Source organism: Staurois parvus, unplaced genomic scaffold (genome assembly GCF_062004578.1).
Source record: "Staurois parvus isolate SC_StPar_1 unplaced genomic scaffold, SC_StPar_1.0 ptg000694l, whole genome shotgun sequence".
Classification (NCBI taxonomy): Eukaryota; Metazoa; Chordata; class Amphibia; order Anura; family Ranidae; genus Staurois; species Staurois parvus.
Window position 1 is genome coordinate 5,705,465 of NW_028318490.1, and position 19,751 is coordinate 5,725,215.

The window sequence follows — 19,751 nt, forward strand, 5'->3', positions numbered from 1 at the left end:
GGAATATGCAGTTCAGTTTTGGGCACCAATTCACAAAGAACATTGGGGAACTGGAGAAAGTGCAGAGAAGGGCAACCAAACTGATAAGAGGTGTGGAGGAGCTCAGCTATGAGGAAAGATTAGAGGAACTGAATTTATTCTCTCTTGAGAAGAGGAGATTAAGGAGGGATAAGATCAACATGTATAAATACATCAGTGGTTCATATAGTGAACTCAGTGTAGGTTATTCACCTAGAGGTGATCACAGAGGACAAAGGGGCACTCTTTACGGCTGGAGGAAAAGAAATTTAATCTCCAAACACGGAAAGGTTTCTTCACAGTGAGAGCTGTGAAAATGTGGAATAGACTCCCTCAAGAGTTGGTTCTGGCCAGCTCAGTGGATTGCTTCAAAAAAGGCCTGGATTGTTTCTCAGATACACAGAATATAACTGGATACTAAGATTTATAGGTAAAGTTGATCCAGGGAATATCCGATTGCCTCTCGGGGCATCAGGAAGGAATTTTTTTCCAAGCAGGAGCAAATTGGATTATGCTTTCTGTGTTTTTTGTTGCCTTCCTCTGGATCAACTGTGGGTATAGGATTATAACTTTTTTTTTTTAATGTTTTTTTCAGCCAGACTAACTATGTAACTATGCATACATATGAAGCCTGGGGAAAGGAAAACTGGAGATGTAACCGATAGCAAACGTTTGTGATTTTCTGATTAACAATTGAAAAATAATGTCTGGAATACCACTGGTCACTATGAGGTGCAGTCCTGCTGAACTAATGAACATATCAACATATGATCAGGGCATATAGAAAACAATTGTATTCCTGTGTCCTGTTCACACCATACATGTGCAGCTCAACCGACATAGTATGTCCTTTTGGGCTTGTTCATACCTTGTCCGTTGAGCTGTGGTTTCCTGACATGAAGTGAATAGATCTGTGAGTTTGACACCCACAGCAGCATGTTGGCTGGGATTGAGCTATCCTACAGGGTGATAGGGAGCAGTTCTGATGATTGTGCTTGTTATGGCTCATAAAAAAGGGACTTTCTTCTCCTCCATGAGAGGAGGAAAGGAAGGTTCGAACTGTGTGCATACTTCGGTCTGTCAAGTTGTACAATTACCAGCTGTAGATCGAGACACTATACATAAAAGCTTCAAGCTATAATGATCATTGTTTGCCATAACAACCAACTTTTTATTTTGAGCAACAAGAGCCGATATTAAATGTCACATGGCTCAGAATAAGAGTTGTTATGGTAAAAACATGCTATGGCTTAGTAAATGGAGTCTAATTGGGAGGCATCTCTCTGCCTATTGTTCTTGCTGGAAAGCCATCTGCTCACCTATAGTATGCCTAATATTCTGAAGGCCTCAAATGTAGCAACAGCCCTGTATTGGACCCACTCTTGAAGGCAATTTTAATATATCTCACAGATACAGGAAAATCACTGTTTAAATTCTTTACTGACCAACCATAAAGCCAGCTAAACACAGCTTGAATTAAGGCTGATCCCTGCTAAACAGTGTGAAATTCAACCCATGGGTTGCCCTGTTGGCACCACCCAGCTCAACAAAGGAAGACTTCAAAATCAAAGGAGCTGGTTTCTAAGTTATCAGCCAATGTAGTGACTGCATCCAGTCAGATGCAGTCACTGTTTGGGTATTCCAGTAGCTGTGGGAGCTGCTGGTCTCTGAATACAAGCAGCAGCATAGTTTCCTTCATCTACGCTATACGGGGCTAAATAAGGGAAATTTAAGTGTGTATGGCTAGCCTTTGATTGCATCTCTGAATGAGAAACAATTACTCCAACATAATAACAGCTGCAGTTTTGGGGACCTTTAATACCACCATCCGCACCAAGTATCTACTGTATTATGTACTTTATAGCCTTGTTTTAGGTTCTCCACCCCCACGAAATTATTAAAGTAAATTTACATTTTTTAAACCTGTATATTACCAGCTAGACACTTCTAATGATATCGAATTTGGCGATGAGAGCACTATACATAGCCAATAAAAAAAACCTGATAGGCCTTGTTTCACTGAAAGAATCTAAAAATCTATTCCATGACAATATTCAGTAGTAACCAATGGCATTCTCATTAACCAATGGCATTCTCATTGGAAAAGCAAAAAAATTCCACAAGATGTGCTGTTGAATAAACTTTCCTCTAGGTAGCAAACAAAAAAAAATACATAAAATATAAATGCATTTTCAGAATTAAAGTATCCCACCCTCCTTCACTGAAAGTAGATGTTATAGAAGTCTATGAAGGACCTAATGTGACGGTCAAAGCCAAAAAAGATTTGGTCCAAAGAATGTAAACATTGCAGCGAGTCACAGCTTTTAGATTCAAGTAAAGCTAGCCATAGATGGATCGAAATTCAACTGGTTTAGAAGAAACCGGTTGAATTTTGATCCACGTGTAGCCACTGTGGTTGAACTGAAGACAATCCACGTGTAGCCACTGTGGTTGAACTGAAGACAATCCACCTGTCGGTATATTTTTGCTCAGTACATGCGTAGACAATAGGCAGCAGCACGGATATGTGTATTTTGAGGGCAGGGGAGTCCACCTGATGTTAGAATACAACAGGGAGGATTCCTGCATTCACATCGAATATGTTGATGGGGAATTTGGATTTCTTTTAACCTGCTGGAAAAAAAAAAACAAAACAAAAAAAACACACCACCACGATAGATCCATGTATGGCCAAGCTTACGTAAACAGCAGGGCGGGGTAGTTTTGGTTGAATGAGGGGAAAGCAGTGGATCAGGAAGGAAGGGTATGTAAACTTCACCAAAGCTTGAAATTAAAAAAGAAGAGGGGAAAAAAAAACCCAGAAAAACATTTTTAATTTTTTAATTAGGAATATCCAGTGTTCTCATGTAAAGCCAATAAAATGTATAGTTAAATTGTGATGGAAGTAAAATTAATTTTCTGTGAACACATCAAATACCCCTTAAGTCGACCAGACGGTTCAACTCTCAGCCAGTTCAATGTATAGACAGTGCAGCACTTAAATAAGTGTATAATACTAATGTGAAAGTAAAGTGCAAATATCAATCTGAAAAATAAAACTGCTCAAAAAGGTACAGTCAAGTACAGCTTATAAAAAATATATATATAAAATGTTATATGTTGAAATTTGTTCAAGGAGTCATTCGATCAATGTGGAACAATAAAGTGCAGCATAAAGGTGATAATATATAAAGTCCATGAAATATCAGTGGTAAAATTGTCCGTAAGAATATAGGTACAGCAATCACAATGAAATACTGTGAAGTGATCCAAACGGGAATCCACCACCTCTGTCAGATGTACACTCAGACATCTAGTGGTAAGCAGCATGCAAGCACATCTCATCTAGACAGCAGATAACAGCAGTGAAGCCTCTGCAGTAGATGCTCAGCCAAGGGCACAAAACGCAGGTGGACCCTCTCCTATGAGGAATAGCAAACCACAGGAGCCAAGACGTCTGCCGTTCCGGTAGATTTTACATGCAATTATTGCTAGTAAATCACTGTGTCCCCACTGGGAGAACAATAGCTATGTGGGAGGGATTCCCCCATCAACACTGACTGTTGATATTGGAATGAAACTATTATCTTTCCTGCAACTCGTGGAGAAAAGAAAATCACAATGTATGACCTGCCATAGATTAACTGATTTGGGAACAGTAAACAACTTTTATGCTTCCCAGGTGGGTTTAGCCATGATTAGACACTTTCACCCGTTTAGCATTTATAATGGATCCTGGACACCCAGAATTATATTTTCTCTAAAAGCTGCTAAACTGACCACACTTAAACTCAAGTAAACAAGATGTTTAAATTACACCATTGAAAACTGATTATAAGCATTTATATGCATTTAGAAATGTCCTCCATGTGCATTTAACTGCAGGTTTTACAGTGCCAGTGTGAGTGAATCCCTAAAATGCATTTTTAGTGTAAAATATAAATACATCCAAAACACTTGGGAACTAGCAGTACAGAAGCCATTTTGGGACAAGTTTGGGTTTGCAGGCTTCTGAGACATTCTACAAGTCAGAACAGTGTTAAGTAACATGTATTAGCTCATAGGCTAATTTTTATTGCTGCTGTTAAACAGCAAATGTGCCTCCAACTGTTAACTCCAACAGCTATTACTGTAACCAAGTTCTAGGAAGAGGTGGCATTTTTAACACATTGGGATTGATTTACTAAAAGGCAATTTGGCTTAGTGAATGTGCTAAAAATTCACTTTGCAAGGAATATCTAATCATGTGCAAGGACAGAAAACAGTATTTTTGCTTGTACATGATTGGAATAAAGTTCCATTTTGTGATTAAAAGAAAATAAAACGGGATTGCCATCACACTAGTGAGTTCCCGTTTCAATACTAGAAGTATAAATTAGAAAACCTTTAGTCTGCTAAAAACGCAACTGAATGTGTTTTGTTATATCTGTTTGATGAGTGCAAAAAATACCTGTTGAGTTTGTCTAAAATATTGTAAGATGACAACTTCCAGTGCTGTCTGCACAAAGAGGGGTTATGGGGATGGAGTGAGAGCAGAAGAGGTTCAGGTTCTATGTAATCCATCAGAAATGAAGTAGACAGGAATTCAAAGCTATGTTGTCATGCCACAAAGAAAGAACACAAATATATTTTTGATAGATTACCATGTATTTTACTGCACTTGCAGTATGTTTAAAGGGACAAAACTTAGGGAATTGTCTGTTTTCCAGAGATGAGCTAAATATTTTTTGTGCATTGACATACATTTAAAGAGGTGACACTCACAACCAGGAGAACCTCAAACCTAATCTTGTGAAGGTGTTAATTTCCTGTAACACATTTTCATTTGTAGTTTCAAGTATGCCTTCTTCCAAAATAAAATGTTGAAGTGCGTTCCTCATATCTCCCTGCAGCTCTTCTGTCTTTCACATTCCAAGAGAGAGAGGTCTAAAGATTACAATTAATTTACTTTGGGTTTCTTTAGAAAGTGGATAGACAGACCGATGGAAAAATACGTAATAAGGATCCAATAGTAACCAACACCACAATCACCTAATAAGAAATCTGGTCTCTGAACTTTAAGCCATCTTGGAGTTTCTAATGTCCTGTTTTTGGATGCTGCACTTTTCAAAAAGAAAGCCATCTAGTTCTTTGAGGGATAAAGGTGTGAATTTACCCCACTCACCAAATCTTTGAGCTTAATACTATTTGGATCAGGTAGGTAGAGAGGGCATGGAATGACATTCTAGTGTACAACACCACTTTCAATGTATTATTATTTAGTTTATTACTGTTCCTTGGGGTGCCATATTACTTGGTCATTATATGACCACGCAGAGCATCTGATGTGATGACTTCTATAAGAGATGACCACACATAATAATTTGTATTACCATGTTAACAGCTGAAAAGATATTGAGGGCTTTAGCTTCTCTACAATTTAAGTTAATCCTGACCCAGGAGATACAGTCTAAGGAATTTTTTTTACTCAATTAAATGTTTCTATTGTTATGGGGGTCCATGTTTTGTTCTGTATACATCAGGTTCTGTGTCCATGTGTACTGACCTTGGATACAAAACATTTCTGAAAAAAGAACCTGCCATATATGAATGCTTTGTGACGGTCATGATGTACAGTCTTAGTTGAGGCTAGGTTACATTGGTGCTGCTTGAATTGTGTACTTATTTTAGAGGTGGTCTTTTTTTGTATTTAACAATTATCCCAAGTGTCCATTTTTCACCATCTGTGAACGTCAATCATTGTTCTTTTTTCCCAGTTCACTTTGTTCATCTTTGCATATGTTTTCATTTTATAGACTTCTCCGATATGCACATGAAGGTGGACAAATAGAAAAATACATATCTTAAAGCATGTGAGTACAGCTCGAAGTAGAAAATGCTTTGTAAATCTTTTCAACCACATACCTGTGGCACACAGCATAGTCAAGATGGAGACATCAGTTTCAGTGCAGCTTCTTATATCAACTCCCCTTTTTTTTCTTCTGGTCATTGGAAATGAATCAACATCATGAGCTCTGTCTAATGAATAGCAAAAGGTATCCCTAGACCAGTGGTGTCAAACTGGTGGCCCTCTAGCTGTTGCGAAACTACAAGTCCCATCATGCCTCTACCTTTGGAAGCCATGCTTGTAACTGTCAATCTTGCAATGCCTCATGGGACTTGTAGTTTGGCAACAGCTGGAGGGCCGCCAGTTTGACACCTGTGCTGTAGACGAAACAAAATTAACTTACTTTGCAATGCAAATCACAAGAACTCTACCTGGATTTGCAAGTAAACAGCATGGGGAAGATTTACTAAAACTGGTGCACATGTGCATAGTAACCAAACGGCTTCTAACTTCAGCTTGTTCAGTGAAGCTTTGGCAATAAAACCTAGAAGCTGATTGGTTACCTATGCAGAGCTGCTCCAGATTTTGCACTCCCCAGTTTTCATAAATAACCCCCATATATGTGTTTCATTTATACATTTAGCGGTGTAGTGGGAGAAACTAATTCAGTACTTTTTGTGCCCATGTACCTAAAATTCAGGAACCAGCTGCTTGGTCTACAAATGGCTTCATGAAGCTTAAACACCTTGCATAACAAAATTCTAATTGACACACCTATTTGATAGTTGCCATGCACTGTTTTACTTACAATGCACCAAATTAATATGACTTTCACCAGTTGTAATTATGATATTGTTACTTCAAAGTCTAAATCCTTTTTCATGTTGCCATTTCCATTATTCTGTCCACCTACTGTATTCTTGGCAGCACTTTACAAAAAACATACAGTCTCTGCCAGATGAAAGGTGACTTGAGAACCAGCCAACCAGAAGAAAAGAACTTTTCCTGAACTATATAAAATGAAAAGGATATAAGGCAAACAAGCTTGCTGATTGCACCACACATGTGACTAACAAAATAAGGCCACTGCAAAAGAAAAAAGTTAGGAAATACTGCCAGGTTTATACATAAACTCCTGAAACTAAAAGGTACTCAGTAGTTGACTACTAATCAGTGTGCCTACTCATCCTCAGAAGGATATCCAAGGATGATGGAACACAAGGGAAACAATTACTGACCAGGCTGAACTTTTAAGTTGAAAGGCTCAAACTACCCACCAAAAAAAGCAGCATCAGATGTATTGGCACTGTGCATAGACAAACTGTATATAGTAAGACGATATAATCATCTACTTCTTTGTGTTCCTCAAGAGGGACAAAAAAGTATATGGAGGGGTCAAATTTAGGCTACTTTACACCACCCATCAAAAACTGATTTGATATCTACAATTCACACAATAGTCACATCTAAAACATACATGCTTTTAGCTCAAACAAGAGCAATAGCAGTAATCCTATACCACCGCACAGTACAAATGCATTTGTCCATAAATGACAGACGTTAACCATAGTGCCCATCTCTGGAGAGTTTACATGGTGTGATTCAAGTATTTAACAGTCAGTTGGGAAAGGCATATGCTTCCCTTACAATCATTGGCAAATCGGATCTAAAACAACTTGGGTCATTATATCTAAGCTCACAGCAGTCGTAGGAACCTAAACATACAAATGATATTTGCTTTAGAAGGTGAACAATCCCTTTAAGTTTGCACTGTATATTATCAAGCAACAAAACGATTACAGATAAATGCAAGAATGGCTTTTTTGTCTTCATGAATCAGCCAACAAACAGAATGAATAAGCAACAGATTTGGATTAGGCAGCACCTATTGTGTTTATCAAGGGTGAGGTAGCACAATACTCTAGGTCAGATCTTACCTCTTGTCCTAGTCACACAGTGATTCACTGATAACAGTATAAATAAAAAAGCCATACCTGAAAACTATTACAAAAGATATACCTTTATTTCCATCTGGATGGTTTTCTCTGAGTAAACTGGTCATGAAAAAAGAGATCACACCTATTCTTGCTTACAATGGCTCATTTGTAAAGGATAGGGCCATGAGAGACATAGGTGCTGCCATTACTGGCCTACGGTAATTCTCTCCTTTTGAAGAACACTGGTCACCCATTGATATATGGATTTTTGAGCACTGTTTTTACAGTTAATATGTCCACTTTTTTAAAAAGACTTTAGTCCAATCTGACAATACCAATTTGCTATGTATCCTTTAAATATTAGGAATTTACCGTAGATCTTCCTGACAAGTTTTGGTCAGATTTTTGATTTCTTCATGGTCAAGCTCATTTCACTAGCCTGGCTGGTTAAACGCTTAAACTATTTTAATTCTTGAACCTCAGATTTTCAGCATCGTGAAAGATCATTTGTGAATACTTCAGCACAAAGTCCTCTTTAGTTGTATGCATACATAGATTATTATAAGGAATTCTCATGTTTGTCAGTTAATGCGCTCCTGCAGAGCCAACAAATTTGATGATATGTACATTGTAAAGAAACTGAACTCTATAGAACTGTAACAGTTGTCCAAGTCATTTAGGCAGGGAAAAAAAATTCAGATTGACCCATCCACACATTCAAAGTAGATGGGAGAAATCACTCTCACTGTGGTATTGTGTTCTCAAGGCGGGGAGCCTTTCTCCCGTCACAACACAATGATCATTATTGCCGGCTATAACTGGCAGCACTGATCATTTGAAAAAAAACCAATAGGGTGGCTGTACAGAAGTTGATCAATAGATTGGCTTCTGTATAACCAGGGTGCCCAAGCATGGATCAAAATTCAGCCAGTCCCTGCTGAACTGGCTGAATTTGGAACCATGCATGGCCAGTTTTACTTGAATCTGAAGCCTGTGGCCCAGCACAATGTTTATGTTCTTTGGACCAAATCTTTATTGGCTCTGACCTTCACATTAGGTCCTCATAGACTTCTATTACCATCAGCATCAGAAATAGCAAGTCCACTATGTACTTTGCACTAAAGGACTGTTTATTCATGCATCCATTAGTGGATCAGAACAACTTTTTGTTCTCAATACCTAACGATATATTTATGAAAAAAAGCAAGTTGCCTGTGCACAGAAGGGGATTGTCATAATACTACATTTTGTCCAACCTTGCAGCTGCAAGCCTGTATTCGACACGTTATACCAACAATGCAAGTTTCTTCGTACAATTTACATGATTGCTCAATTTCAGCTCAGCTATTGAAGGAACCACACCCTGAATCTATCCCTCAACTCTGTAGATTATCAGATTAGGAGGATGTAGACGATACACGTAATTTTGTACACCGTGCAGGACAATCATGTCCCACTAAACTCAGTTTTTCACCCCTCTACCTATTAAACTGACATTCCAGCCTAGACCTTGTGGGCATACTGTAGATATTTTTATGATGGTCCTAGGAGACATTTTTATTGCACAACCCCTAGAACTATGCCCAGCTAAAAACAGATTCAAAAGTCCAACAGGTTTTTTTTTCTAAGGGGGCTAAATAAAGCACAACTACCAGAGCCTAGTAAAAACTATGCAAACTATGGGCACACACTAAAGGCAAACTAGCTCAGTGTAATATATACAACAATGCTCATTTGCACGCAGTAACAAAAGAGAAAAGAGACAAAAGTCTAAAATCATTACATATTTACTTTAATAATCATGTGTCCCCAAACATCCAGACCTCCCTGAGGCATAAAGTTGCATACATTTTAGGAAGAGTTTGGACCATATATGTATGTCATCTAACCCAAGTATGTCAAGGGCAGGAATTTACAGGTTTCCTAGAGTAGTAAACCTTCAAGCACATGCTTTTATCCTTGCTCTCTGCCAAATCTTGCCATTCACCACAGCTGTTGCCACATCAGCCAATGAAAAAAATTAGTGCCCACAATTTTTTAAACAGTTAAGCATCCTTATCTAGGTTTGGCCTCGCTACAAATGAAGGAAATGTTGCTCGGTGGAAGTCAATGCCACCTCTATTAAAAACAACTGACCACTGGGTCGTTCTAAACAACCACCGCCAACATGGCATCCAGTAATCTTTCAGAAATATCAGTTCATGAATGTCTTTGGATATCTCAACTACATTTTAATACAAATAAATTAAAGTAAATCAAAATATAGTCAGCATAATTATCTGGAGGAAAAGAAATTTAATCTCCAAACACGGAAAGGTTTCTTCACAGTCAGAGCTGTGAAAATGTGGAATAGACTCCCTCAAGAGTTGGTTCTGGCCAGCTCAGTGGATTGCTTTAAAAAAGTCCTGGATTCTTTCCTAGATACACAGAATATAACTGGATACCAACATTTATAGGTAAAGTTGATCCAGGGAATATCCGATTACCTCTCGGGGGATGAGGAAGGAATTTTTTTCCCTGCAGGAGCAAATTGGATCATGCTTTGCTGGGGGTTTTTTTGCCTTCCTCTGGATCAACTGTGGGTGTAGGATTATATATATATATTTTTTTTAACTGGATGGACTTTTTGTCTTTTTTCAGACTATGTAACTATGCAATGCCAGGGGATGCTAAAAACAGTCATTGCTATGGTGATGAAAATATGAAGTGTTATAGAAGTGTATGGATAGGGGATGGGTAGAGAATGTATGGCAAGAAGTAGGCAAGGCAAACTCATTCCATGCTATGCCTTGATGGAATCTTTTTATACGCTACTGAATGCTGTATAAAATTCCTCCTATATATGAAATATTGTTTTCAAATGTGTCTGCAGAATCATATATTGCCATATATCACAGATACCAAAATTCCTTTTAAGTGTACCACTCCCTTTCAATGGCTCCATAAGGGCACTTTAAATTTTTCTACATGAAAGAAAAGATAAACTGAGACGAATTCCTCTGGAGAGTCCAGGGAGGACTTGCAGGGGCATAGAGCAAATGGGAACCTTAGACTAACAAGCAATGCATACTCATCACAAGACAGATGCAGCTATATATTTACACCTATAGTGACACACACGTGTGCTAGTGAAGAGTGGGTTCCCCAGTGTGCATTCCTGCTGGTCGTCCCTCCTCCTCTCCCTCCTCCCCTTCTCAGACTACAGAACTGCTGTGAGTCACTCTGCTCCCAAACCAACATTCCTGAAGGATTCTGGATAGAGGCCAGTACTTCCAGACACACCCAGAGCTAGCAATATACAGACAAGAGCCATAATATACAGAGTAGCAAGGATAACCATACACAAGGAACAGAGAAATATACAGAGAAAAGGGAACATGGTCAGAAATCACCTACTCCCACTGCACCCCACCCCCCCAAGTTTCAAAGAACCTGAGATGCCAAGAAGTTTTATGAGGGTGATGGAATGTTTTCAGTGCAAATGTGTCCCCTTTCAGGCTTCCATCGGCCTCAGCCCAGATTCGGTTTCTTTTTTAGGCCAGACATTTTCCAACATCTGTCTTTAGGAAAACCGCTCAAAGGAGCAAAGTCATCGATTTTTCCACTTTTTTTTTTGTAGAAGAGGATCATTTCACCTTGGTGATTACCAAAAACATTCAACATCTGATTTAAAGTGCTTTACTAAAAACTTTTGGATTAGATCTACTCTCCTCTATATCATCAGATTTTTTTGCTGGCAATAGAACTTGAATGGTTTTTCAATAAAAATATATTTTAGAGCAAAACTTCTCCAAAAATCAGGTGAAAAAAAAAAAACAAAAAACAAAAAAACCAACTTCCTCAGGCACTTTCCGATTGGCACCGCACCCTTCCTTCGATTACAGCTCTTCACGCCTAGAACTTTTAAGGGCGACGTTTCTCTGAGTTAGAATGGGATCAGCCTCACCCCTCCAAGTGCAAACCATAAGTGAACCCCCAAAACTTGTATTATGGCACCGCTGAATACATTACATAGCATACTACATATAGATTAGGGCACATCTGCGTACTATTTTGTAACAATACACTAGGAAAACAAGTGCTACAATCGCTGGAAAAAAAAATATTGCTAATCAAAATGCTGGAAACAAGTGCAAATAAAAGACATTTGTTTTCTTTTTGCAGAACAGTTACACTGTAGCTGTTTAACAAAGGATGTAAACATAGACTCTCTATAATAATAATAATATTACTAAGAGCAACTAGAAATAAATACACAGTTAACACATCTCCTTGACTTACGTAACAGTAGCACTAGTACTAGTTCAACCAGTTTTTATTCTATTAGAATATCAAACAGCCGCCCAACCTCCTCCTTATCGTAAAGTATTGAAATTTATACTATACATACACATGCTCTCCGTACAAATATGGATACAATTCTATACTTTTGGATGTGGAGGAAGCCGATTGCACACTCTAAAGAATGTATATAAATATAGGGAGCGTGTCCCCCCTGCCCTACGCATACAGTACTTCTCCACATGCCCATTTGATCAACAAGTGGCCTCTCATTCCAAAATCTCCAGCAGAAGAGGGTGTGGTGCCTGTGTTGTAGTAGCCAGGGAATTCCATCCAAAGCAAATAGCGAACATGCAAAACCTGAAATGTCTAATAATGCTTACAATAAAGGGAGGAGAAGAGAATATACACCTATATATGAACATACACCTACTTCTAGAAGCTGAACACAGTACAGGCAGTGTATACAGAACCAGAGTTTTGCATACCTGGTTAAACATGCCTATGCAAACCTAGATACTGCATCTAATGACTATGCACAAAGGAGATCATACTGGATGTACACATTAGTGATCACACATGTTGTGCACAAAGGAGATCACACTGGTTGTACGCATAGTGATCACACTAGCTATGTACAGAAATGATCATACTGTCTATGCATAGAGGGCGTCACACTGGTTGTACACATAGTGATCATACTGGCAATGCACATAAGTGATCACACTATGTACAGAAATGATCATACTGTATTCATAGAGGGCGTCACACTGGTAGTACACAGTGATCATACTGGCAATGCACTTCAGCCACCACACTAGCTATGCACAGAAGCGATCATACAGGCTAAGCTCATAGGATATCCCACTAAATGCACATGAAGTGATAATACATGCTATGTACATAGATGATCCCACTAGTTGCACACAAAGTGATCACACATGCTATGCACAGAGGTGATCCCACTAGTTGCACACATGAAGTGATAATACATGCTATGCACATAGGGGATCATACTAGTTGTACATATATAGTGATCATACTATGTACATAGGTGATCCCACTAGTACACATAAAGTGATCGTACATGCTATGCACAGATGTGATCCCACTAGTTGAACAAATAAAGTGATCATACATGCTATAAACAGAGAAGATCCCACTAGTTGTGCACATAAAGTGATCATACATGCTATGCATAGAGGTTATCCCACTAGTTGTACACATAAAGTGATCATACTATGAACATGGGTGATCCAATTAGTACACATAAAGTGATCATACATGCTATGCACAGAGGAGATCATACTAGTTGTACACGTAAAGTGATCATACTATGTACATAGATGATCCCACTAGTACACATAAAGTGATCACACATGTTATAAACAGAGAAGATCCCAAGAGTTGTACACATAAAGTGATCATACATGCTATGCACAGAGGTGACCCCACTAGTTGTACACATACAGTGATCATACATGCTATAAACAGAGGAGATCATACTAGTTGTACACATTAAGTGATCATACTATGCACATAGGTGACCCCACTAGTTGTACACATAAAGTGATCATACATGCTATGCACAGAGGTGACCCCACTAGTTGTACACATACAGTGATCATACATGCTATATACAGTGATCATACATGCTATAAACAGAGGAGATCATACTAGTTGTACACATTCAGTGATCATACGTTCTATGCACAGAGGTGACCCCACTAGTTGTACACATACAGTGATCATACGTGCTATACACAGAGGTGACCCCACTGGTTGTACACATAAAGTGATCATACATGCTATGCACATACATGAACCCACTGGCAGCGAAGCCGCATACGGTATTGCGCTACAGGCACATGGAACGTGTCCCTGCACATCATGAATGATCGGCATGAGAAGGACACCAATAATCAGCCCTACAAATAATTCCCAGCAATATCTAGAACAACTCCTGCCCACCCCAGTAATATAAACCAGATCACAGCATCCCAAAGAGCCCATCGTCCCTATGTACTAAAATTTACGCACAAGAAAAGTTTGGCAAGTCGCTATAAAGTAGCAAAAGCAAACGTGGAGCTGGGAGCCGTGTGCACGGAGGAGGACGGCTGCATGCACAAGGTCCCTGCGTCCGTGTGTGGACAGGGAAGGGTTACCTGTATGGTCCTGGGCTGGCACGGTTCGTGCAGGGAGCCAGCGGCTCTGGTCTGCCTTGGGGAAGCAGAGCTAAGTGATCAGCACAGGCAGGGCAGGGCTGCTATACAGAACTCTCTGGGTGTGTCCGTATCCAATCCTGGAGAGTAGGCTGAACCTGCCCTGCCCAGGGCTACGACTATGGAGCCTGCCTGCCTGTACACACTGCTCCTCGTACACAGCACGCAGCCTGCCCACCCGATTGTCTGCCTTATCAGGCTGTTGTATGGAGATCGGATGATACCAAGGACTGTGCTTACCTTCCACATCACACATCTCAGTGCTTTTCTAACTTTCTGTTTACCTACAACCTTCATTGTGTTCACTAATTGCCTTCTTTCTTCTGTTTACCAAGTGCCTGGGAATGTCTGCCACAATGGCTTCACTAAACCATGTCCACATACCTTCACTGCTGGATGGGGATGTATGCTTTTTGTTTTTTTTTACTTTTTATTTTTTTAACCACTTGCTCTCCAGAGAATTTTCACCCACCCCCCTTCCTGACCAGGCCATTTTCTGTGATACGACGCTGCGTTACTGTAACTGAAAATTGCGCGGTCATGCAACACTGTATATAAATGAAATCTACGTCATTTTTTTCCCACACAAATAGTGCTTTCTTTCGGTGGTATTTGATCACTTGTGCGTTTTTATTTTTTTGCGCTATAAGCAAAAAAGACCGACAGTTTTGAAAAAAAACCCCAATATTTTTGCCTTTTTGCTATATCACATATCCTTTAAAAAATCAAATTTCAGCATAAGTTTAGGCCAAAATGTATTCTACTTGTCTTTGTTAAAAAGAAATCCTAATACATTATTATTATACAGGTTTATTATACAGGATTTATACAGCGCCAACAGTTTGCTCAGCTCTTTACAATATAACAGGAGACAATACAGCAACAATACAGTTCAATACAAGAGGGTTAGGAGCAGGGGCGGACTGACCATTTGGAAACTCGGGCACTGTCCGAGGGCCCGGGGTCAGTAGGGGGCCCCATGAGATGCCACTGGTACCTTTTTCATAGGCTTTTTTTGAGTTTGGGCAAGGACAACACGAACCAAGCCTTACACCATATTCATGCACCCCTGGACTTAAAGTGCATTTAAAAGGCAAATAAAATTCTCCTTTGTAGTGGGGCTGCCCCTGTACTCCAAGGTTTAAATGTTCTTTTAGGTCTAGGTGTCTGGGAGCAGCAAATTTTCCAACTCAGTCCTCCTCCCCTGGACAGCTGGCACTCTGCTTCTCTATGCAGCAGTGGATCACCCCTTTGCATCCTCATGTCGAGTGCAAGTCTATGGGCTCTACACTGGCCTTGATCAGGGGTGGACTGACCATTTGGAAACTCTGGCACTGCCCGAGGGCCCGGGTCAGTAGGGGGCCCCATGAGATGCCACTGGTACCTTTTTCATAGGCTTTTTTTGAGTTTGGGCAAGGACACAGGGGCCCCATGATCCCCTATTGCCCGGGGGCCCCATGAGTTGTCAGTCCGCCCCTGGTTAGGAGGGCCCTGCTCCTTGAAGCTTACAATCTAAGAGATACATACATGTACATTAATTGATTTATGTGAAAGTTATAGTGTCTACAAATGGTGGTCTATATACTGTAATTTGTATTTTTTATACTAGTAATGGCGGCGATCAGCGACTTATAGCGGGACTGCAGCGGGCATTCTGACACTGGGGGGAACTAACTGCCACTGACATCCCAATGACACTAATACAGTGATCAGTGCTAATAAAAAGCACTGACACTATACTAATGGCACTGGGCAGGAAGGGGTTAACATCTGGGGCAATGAAAGGGTTAACTGTGTGCTGTTTTACACAATGTGCCTATTGTTTTACTAGGATGCAAGTGTATGATCCAAACGCACACGTTCCTGCATTAAAAATGGCTGTGTGTATAAGTGGGTGCTGCAGTGACCGTCGGCTAGAACCGAACAAAATCAGCAAGGAAAAAATGTCACCAGCACACCGAGGATCACCAATATGGGTCCAAAGGTTTTAATAAACTATCACATAGTTACAGCAAGGCAACGTTTCGGAGTCTCGCAGGACCCCTTCATCAGGCATGTGACGTCACATGTCTGATGAAGGGGTCCTGCGAGACTATTGGTTTATTAAAACCTTTGGACCCATATTGGTGATCCTCGGTGTGCTGGTGACATTTTTTCCTTATTGTTTTACTAGGGAGACATGCTGCTGTGTATTGTTCTGCTGTGCAGAGAAATACACAGCAGCATGTCCTTGCTGGCAGGAGAGAGACCAGTGCTGTTTACACACAGGTCTGTCCCCTGTCAGCGTTACTCAGCGATCGCCAGGTGTAGGCAAGGAATTTCGAGCCGGGGCCTAGTGATTGACATCTGTAGCCACCAATGGCGGTGTGGGTAGGGCGGCACGTGCGCACACACGCCCCCTACCCGGAAATGTAAATCACGTATATATACGTGATTTTGCACAGCCCTGCCGCCCTGTAGCAATAGTTTTAGTATAGGATGGTGGGGAAGAGGTTAATCTCTAAAAGAGCCTTCTGATTAAATGTCTTTTCATAAACATGCATACTTGGATGGACTGAGTTTATGCCTTTGGAGAGAGTGTGGAGTGGACAGATAGGCATCCATGACATCGACTTAAAGGTTCACCTTCACCAAAAAAACTGCTGATGCAGATATGGGTCGTCTCTCAATAATAACAAACCATGCAGTTTTAACTAAAGTTGGATAATGCCATTGGTGTTGGCCATTTATATACCTCATGAAGCCTGAGTGGAATACTTGGAATACTTGACTGGAATCAGCATTATGGTTGCCCTCAAAGGGTCGGTTGTAACTGTAAAATTAGATTTCTAGATCCCCCCCTTACATCAGATGTTAAGAGCCTGCCATCCTCCCTTATTTCATAGTGCACCCCACTTACCTTGTGCTGTTGCCAGGAGGAAGCTGGGAGGCAGAAACTGCAGGGTCTGGAGGAGGACCAGAGAAGGGCTGGAGCAATTTGCTGGAGTCTGCTGAATGCTAAGACGAGGGGGTGCTGTGGTTGCACAAAGAGGCACAGGATCTATAGGAGGTGCACTGTTTTCCTCTCTGCTGACGATTGCTGAGACAAGGGGCAGAGATGAGGGATGCTGCGGTTGCACAGAGAGTCACAGGATCTATAGGAGGAGCTCAATCCTCCTCTCTGCTGATATAGGGGAGGGGGGGCAGAGACAAGGGGTTGCTGTGGTTGCACAGAGATGCACAGGATCTATAGGCGGAGCTCTGTCCTCCTCTCTGCTGCCAACTGCTGAGATGGGGGGGGGGCAGAGACAAGGGGTTGCTGCGGTTGCACAGAGAGGCACAGGATCTATAGGAGGAGCTCTGTCCACTCTGCTGACGACTGCTGATCGGGGAAAGGGGGGGGAGGGGTTTCTGCGGTTGCACAGAGAGGCACAGGATCTATAGGAGGAGCTCTGTCCTCCTCTCTGCTGCCAACTGCTGAGATGGGGGGGGGGGCAGAGACAAGGGGTTGCTGCGGTTGCACAGAGAGGCACAGTATCTATAGGAGGAGCTCCGTCCTCTCTGCTGACGACTGCTGAGATGGGGGGAGGGGTTTCTGCGGTTGCACAGAGAGGCACAGGATCTATAGGAGGAGCTCTGTCCTCCTCTTTGCTGATAACTGCTGAGACAGAGGGGCAGAGATGATGGGTTGCTGTGGTTGCACAGAGAGGCACAGGATCTATAGGAGAAGCTCCATCCTCCTCTCTGCTGATGACTGCTGAGACAGAGGGTCAGAGATGATGGGTTGCTGTGGTTGCACAGAGAGGCACAGGATCTATAGTAGGAGCTCTGTCCTCCTCTCTGCTTCCAATTGCTGAGACAAGGGACAGAGACAAGGGAATGCTGTGGGTGCACAAAGAGGCATAGGATCTATAGGAGGAGCTCTGTCCTCATCTCTGCTAACGACTGCTGAGACAGGGGCCAGAGACAAGGGGGTGCTGCTGCAGGGGAAGTGTGAAGGCCAAATGAAATGGTCTGGCTGGCCAGATTTGGCCCACGGACCTTGCTCTTGACACATGTGTTCTAGGACACTGCTAAGAGAAGCCTAGTGTAAGGGTATGTTCACACCACATGCAGTGGGAAAGCATGGGTGGCTATTCCAGCGCAGTTCCACCATATGGACAAGGCAAAATTTCCTGTTCAGTTCACACCTCTGCATACCAATTTTTTTTTTCACTGCCTGCACCGTAGGCCAGCAGTTGAATTTCATGAGATGTCTATGTGACATAAAGTGTGTTTTCTGTGATGCACTGAGCTCAGAGCACAATCACTGCACTGACCTCAGCCCCACTGCACTACACACCAGCCACTGCGTTGCAATAAAGAAGCTTTACTCTTTTTTTGATTGAAAAGATACTTTTATTGCAGAAGCATCAAAAACAACATGTTACTTGTAATCGGGGTACATCTCACCCTGTACTGCGACGCAGCGCACCACATTGCAATACAGTTCCAAGCATACGATAAATACATTCAGAAATAAATACATTTGCTCAGCGGTATGATGCCTGACGTGATGTGCGCGGAGGATGAATCCCCCGGACCACCACGTCCTGCATGACGCCGCTTACCCCAAAAACTGTAGCATCCTAATACAATATACATTTCCTAGTCACTATGTCATGCAGAAAAACGATAAACTGAAAAGCACGATTCACAATAGGCATCGGGTGTGTGGGGGGGGGGAAGGGGAGGAAAGGGGGAAACACAGGCCCGAAGCTTTATTGAAAAGACAAAGACACGCAAGGGGGAGTAGGGGGAAGGGGGAAATCTTCAGACGTCCTCTTCCTCCTTAAAGTCCATCAAGGAATAGTCTCTGAGCAGACTGAGGATCAGTCTGCGGCAGTCCTCAATGGACATCCTCTCCCGCTGGTGGATGAGGCGCTTTCTGGCGCACCATAAAGCGTCCTTAAAACAGCACAGCACCCGCCAGGCGCCGTCAATGTCCTCCAGAGAAAAGGTTCCACAGAACAGTCCATTCAACACCCCGAAGTGAGTGATGGCTGTCTGTGGCACAAAGTCCTTGAGTTCAGGTTCCAGGGCCCCCAACAGGGCCTGAGCAAATGAGCACTCCCAGAAAACGTGGTAAGACGTTTCCTCATGGATGATGCAGAAGGGGCAGTGTCTGTATCTGCTCAGGTTCCTGGCATGCATAAATGTCCTGAGAGGCAACCCCCCTTGGATTGCCATCCATGCCAGGTCTTTGTGCCTGTTGGTAAGAATGTTGGAAGAAACATTCCTCCAGACCACCTTGCAGGTGTCTGAAGGCAGGCCTGGAACCGACTCCAAAATGTCGCTGGCTCGGATGAGCTTGTAGATAGTCTTTGGCTTCCACAAGTCAGGCTTGACTCCCTGCAGCCCTTGCTCCCTGATGAACTTGAAGGTGTCCAAGTAGTACCAAGGAGTGTCCCAGTTGTAGGGGATGGAACTATCCCAAGTGTCCCACCC

General features: G+C 41.7%; 1 protein-coding gene across 4 annotated transcripts in view; it reads right to left on the reverse strand.

Annotated features, from left to right (window-relative positions):
* AHNAK (AHNAK nucleoprotein) overlaps nt 1-14,304 on the reverse strand; it is a 76,371-nt gene extending 62,067 nt beyond the window's left edge. For all 4 annotated transcript variants that reach the window (XM_089652872.1, XM_089652871.1, XM_089652873.1 and 1 more), the window contains exon 1: nt 14,229-14,304. The gene's annotated coding sequence lies outside the window, so the exon portion shown is untranslated. The remainder of the gene's footprint in view (nt 1-14,228) is intronic.
* Between the last annotated feature and the right edge of the window lie 5,447 nt (nt 14,305-19,751).